The 5,681-nt window shown below is 40.8% G+C and overlaps 1 protein-coding gene across 1 annotated transcript in view; it reads left to right on the top strand.

Moving 5' to 3' along the window:
* NUP153 (nucleoporin 153) overlaps window positions 1-5,681 on the top strand; it is an 80,014-nt gene that overhangs the window by 1,057 nt on the left and 73,276 nt on the right. The window lies entirely within an intron of this gene.

The raw sequence follows: 5,681 nt of genomic DNA, 5'->3' as shown, positions 1-5,681 counted from the left end.
GTATGGGACCCGACGACGTGGTGGTCTGGCGGGTAGGGAACTCGGCAGGAGGGGACAGGCGGTTCGAGGCCCCGGCGCCCCACGTGGAGCAGACAGGAGGGCCTGAGGAAAGGCCCGAGTGAGGCTCCGGGGGAGTTCAAGCCATTGGGGGTGGTGACGGGAAGTGGGCTGAAACAGGCCCAGCCTTGCAGCGCACACGTGTGGTTTGGGCCGCCTTTCCCCCAACCCTCTGGGCCAGGGGCTTTCCCAGGCAGGCTCTGGGCGGGAAAAGAAATTGTAGGCCTAGGGTGCGCGCGTTTCTTTCTTTTTTGGCGGGGATTGGGAGTTCGAGGGTATTACGTCCTTTCGAGGGAGAAAGGAAAAGATGTGATTGACGGCCCTTATGCTTACTGTTTTCTAGTGTCTCTTCTTCAGTGTGTGTGGGGAGCGGGGTAGCCCCGAAGAATCTTAACTCTGGGGCGGACGGGGAGTTGTTGGGGGCGCTGTTAAAGTGGAATAACTTAATCTCAGCCTCTGGATTAATTCTCGGTTTCCCCTGCCCGTCTCCCTCGTTTTGAGAACATGGGCTTATATTTTCCTAACCAGGTTATAGTCAACCATGGCACTGGGGCATTTTGAAAGTCCCTCTCCACCCTTACGTCTTTTCTCTGCTGCGCGACTCCCCCCCTCTTATTTTGGAGGCTGGAATTGGCCATTCTCCACAGTTGATCGGGACTCCAGCTCTGATCTCATACACAAAATATGTTAATATTATGGGGCGTATTTTAGAAGTTTAGTTATTTTCGACACTCCAGGAATGTTGATGATCTTATAGTTGGGCCACTGTGTGCACTTTTGGATGTTTAAAATGTAAAAAAAAGATAATCCTAATTGTAAATGGGATCGTTGATTCTGAGAAAATTCCATTTTTAAAATACTGCTTGTTAGAAGGATTAAGGAAATGTTACAACACTTACTTTAATAAAGCCACTTAAAAAACTTATCAATGACATAAGGTGGGAAGTGTGTGTCTTAAATTTGTTAAAAAACAAAAATGTAGCAAAAGGATCTGATAACTTGTTGCCTACTGTTAAAGGTAGACTTCCTAGATTAGTTTATTCTGGATGCTAATGAAGATTGCACACTTTCACATGTTTGATGTTGTTAAATTGTGTCATTATCAACAGATTTTTAAAAGTAAAGATTTGAGGGATTTTTAAAATTTAGTTTTTTTTCTTTATTTTGAGGGAAATGTTCGAGTAGTACAAATTGTGGTTCAGGTATTTTAAGTCCTTCTCTACTGATGGTTAGAAGGTTTGGCATTGTTATTATTCCCACCAGTTTTCCCCCAGATATGTACATAAAATGCTTGGTTTTCAAATTCGTGAAGCACAGGGATATTTGCAAGCAGATTTAAGATTATAACTCAGTTCACAAGCCTGGCCATTTGACCAATCGTTCTGTAGAATGAAAGGTAGACTTGCATGCTTTCTTTTCTCTTATGAAGGTCTTTGAGCGCTTAGATTTTCTTGTTTGACATAGAGAAAAATGACATGTTTTAAATACAGATCGTTGGATGGTTTGGATAGAAGTTAGAAAGGAATTAATATTTGCCAGATGTCTGAAGTTAATCACGGCTTATTTTTAAATGTACTTAGATAAAATACAAATCTAATTTTGGGGGGATGATGCCTTAGCAGCATAACACCTATGATCCACGTTGTCTTACAGTTGATATGACTTCAGCCTGTTTAGTTTTGTTTTAAATCCTGATAATTGATCATTGCCTCCTGTCTAAAATACTTTTGCTTTTTTCTTCTAGCTGTTGAAAAAGAAAACATATTTTAGCTTTTGAATTGGGAATTAAAGGTATTTAGGGGTTTCTTGATCAACATTGTAGGTGCTATTTAATATTGGCAGAAACTACCACTACCCAAGGAAATTATTCAGGTGTATTCAAAAGAATACTCTCCTTTTTAAAATTATTATTTAAAAAATAAGGACTTTCTTTAGTCCTTATTGGGACTTTGGTGGACCTGCTTGCTGTCAGCTATCCTAGACTGTCAACTGGATGTTTTGCAGCAGCTGCTGAGTCATCATGAAGCAAGGAGCTTCATGATGTGGGCATATTTTATACTAATGTTATTTGATTAAGTGTCCAAGGGTTTCTGGGCAAAAATGAAGCTTTTGGTAGTATAGCAGAAAGTTGGAATAAGAAAGAATGAGAGGTCTGGCGCTGTTAATGGATGTTTGCCAATGCTTGTCAGGCCAACTTGCTAGTGCTGTCACCCAGTACCTGTGACTTCTGCATATGTTCATTTGACTTGTAATTTCCTGTTTTGACTTCTGAGTTTAGCTCTCCTGGGAAAAGCTGTAAATTTACCACTTTCCCTCTTTAACTTCTGATTTTTTTCTTTTCTTTTTTGAGACGGAGTCGCACTCTTTCGCCCAGGCTGGAGTGCAGTGACGCGATCTCGGCTCACTGCAACCTCCTCTGCCTCCCAGGTTCAAGTGATTCTCCTGCCTCAGCCTGCCAAGTAGTTGGGTTTACAGGCGGCCACCACCATGCCCGGCTAATTTTTTTATTTTTAGTAGAGATGGGGTTTCGCCATGTTGGCCAGGCTGTTCTCAAACTCCAGACCTCAAGTGATCCGCCTGCCTCGGCTTCCGAAAGTGCTGGGATTACAGGTGTGAGCCACTGCACCCTGCCCAACTTCTGATCTTTAAAATGTCGTCTTGCTTGAAGTCGTGCAGACAGATTCATTGTCTTGCCCAAATAACTGAAGGGTAATAACTTTTTTTTCTTTTTTATTCAACAATTTGTTTTTCCATGAAGGCCTAGGGTAATACTTCTTAAGAATTGTAGAAGCAAATATGAAGAACAGCCCTGAATAATGCAAGCTGATCATTTTCAGTTACCTTCCCCCCTACCCTTTTACCTTTTTGTCCAGATGCATTTAGCAAATGGTGTCATTTTTCTAGTTGGGATTGAATAGGTTACTGAAGAGAATGTGGTTAGTTCTTGTCTTCCTTTCCCGTTTCCTTTTTGTGCAGATTGTCAGGCACAGAAAGTCAGCTTCTTTAGAGAGATCAAGCTACTTGCTTTTCTTAATAGCCACTGCAACAAACTTGAGCCCATGGGCAAACCAGAACCTTGCCTCTGGAAGAACTACTGCCACCTCCTGGTGAGAGGAAACCACTTATTTTTGCCCTTCTGAATGGGGGTGGGGTGGGGCGGGGCATGTGCTTGCGTGCGCTTGGTTTGGAGTCAAGGGACTCCACCTTTAATTCTCCTAGATATAACTTGTCTTACAAGTCAGTTCCTGCATTTAGCTTTTTCTCTTCCCATCTTCCCCACCAGACAAAGTCTTGCTCTTTTGCCCAGGCTGGAGGGTAGTTGCATGATCTCAGCTCACTGCAACCTTGGCCTCCCAGGTTCAAGCAATTCTCCTGCCTCAGCCTCCTGAGCTCCTGAGTAGCTGGTATTACAGGCACACTATACCACACCTGGCTAATTTTTGTATTTTAGTAGAGAGCAGGTTTCACCGTGTCGGCCAGACTGGTCTCAAACTCCTGACCACGTGATGTGACCTCCTCAGCCTCTCTAAGTGCTGGGATTACAGGTGCGAGCCAGCCACTGCGCCCAAGGCCTTTAGGTATTTTTTTAAAAAGGGGAGGAAACCTCTTTAAGCTTAGATTTGGGGTCAGTAAACTTTTTCTGAAAGGGACACAGTAAATTTTTAGGCTCTACTGTGGCAAATTGTCCTTTGTTTTGTTTTTAACAATCCTTTAGCAAATGTAAAAACCATTCTTAGCTTGTGTAAAAATAGGCCAAGGTCTGAATTTGGCCCAGCCCACAGATCATGGTTTGCTATACCATGGTTTATATAATAGCGTAGTTTTTATTTGTTTTGGTAGCTTCTTTGTGATACTTTGCCCCAAATAAGTATGTTCTGCCTTGTATCTGATTACTGAAGTGTTCTCAGGTTTGAAAAGGAGGGATATTTAGAGGTTGAATATTTAAATGATTCCAGAAGTCACCAAGTTTTTGACTTTTATTTTGTCCTTTGCTTTATCCTAGATGCTTAATACAGTCAGTGGGAATAGAAATGGAAACAGTTGATAGGAAAGCAATGTAGTGTAATGGAGTCAGCCTGAGTTTGAATCTCTGTTCTACCCTGACTTGGACAAGTTAATTTACTTATCTGTAAAGTGAAAATTGTTGTGGAGGTTAAATGAGAAATGTAAGTGAAGCTTTTATAACAGGACCTGGCATATGTATATAAGTAAGGAGTTATTTAAAATTGAGTCCTTACTGTATATATGCCATTGAAATTTGAAATTAAATAGAACTATTTGATTTAGGGTCTTTTTATTTGTGGGAAACTGGAGTTTGTTATTATTTAAATTAATCTCCTGATTTAGGGTCTTTACGTTGTCTTAGAATTTTCCTGCCTTATTACAGGTTTTTTTCCTTTAGGTGACTAAGTTCAATACTTTCATGTATTTAATTGTTTAATGCAAAGTAGGGCTTTTGTTTGTGATGAAAGGTTTTGTGTGGTATTACATTAATTTACTTACCAATTTTTCCAATAAGTGATTTAAAAAGCCCACTCGCTGTATCCATTTTCTAGGAAGTACCTGACAAGGCAGTTATCTTAGTTTGAAGTAAAATTAAAACTTTGGTCTGATGTCACCAATTAAAACCATTCTCTTTTTTTTTTTTTTTTTTTTTTTGAGGCATAATCTAGCTCTCTCACCCAGACTGGAGTGCTGTGGTGTGATCTTGGACTCACTGCAGTCTCTGCTTCCCAAGTTCAAGTGATTCTTCTGCCCCAGCCGCCTGAGTAGCTGAGATTACAGGCGTGTGCCACCACTTTTGGCTATTTCTGTATTTTTAGTAGAGATGGGATTTCACCATATTGGTCTGGTGGTCTCAAACTTCTGACCTCAAATGATCTGACCGCCTTGGCTTCCCAAAGTGTTGGGATTACAGGCATGAGCCACTGTGCCCAGCCAAAACCATTTTCATTAGGCACAGAGTATTATTGTAAATATTGTAATTATCTTGTATTTTCTTTTTCTTTTGACATGGAGTTTTGCCCTGTCACCCAGGCTGGAGTGCAATGGTGCAATCTCAGCTGACTTCAATCTTCGCCTCCAATGTTCACGTGATTCTCCTGGCACAGCCTCTTGAGTAGCTGGGATTACAGGCACCTGCCACCATGCCCGACTGATTTTGATCTTCAGTAGAGATGGGGTTTCACCACGTTGGCCAGGCTGGTCTTGAGCTCCTGACCTCGTGATCTGCCTGCCTTGGCCTCCCACAGTTCTGGGATGACAGGCTTGAGCCACCGTGCTATTTTGTATTTTTTTTTTTTTTTTAAAGAAAATTAATTGTAGCTATATAGCTTATTTCATAGTTGTAATATATTTTAAAAAGATCTTGTTTTGGGAAGCCTGGTTTAAAGTCTTGCTGTCACATACAATTTATTGTCAGAAACAGGGTGATAGGATGCCTTTTCTATCTATAGGTATTTCAGTTTGCTTGATTTTGCTTGTTTTTCACAATGTATTTTAAGAAACTCTTACTCCCAATTTTTAAACATGTTACATGAGAAAAATGTGATAGTATTTTGTAGGTAACTTTTAGTGAGTTGAACTACTGCGAGCTTTTATGGAGTGCTTTTTTTTTTTTTTTT

The sequence above is a fragment of the Cebus imitator genome, unplaced genomic scaffold (genome assembly GCF_001604975.1).
Source record: "Cebus imitator isolate Cc_AM_T3 unplaced genomic scaffold, Cebus_imitator-1.0 Scaffold21, whole genome shotgun sequence".
NCBI classification, from domain to species: Eukaryota; Metazoa; Chordata; class Mammalia; order Primates; family Cebidae; genus Cebus; species Cebus imitator.
The sequence above is the reverse complement of the archived record's forward strand: the minus strand, read 5'-3'. Positions and strand labels throughout refer to the sequence as shown.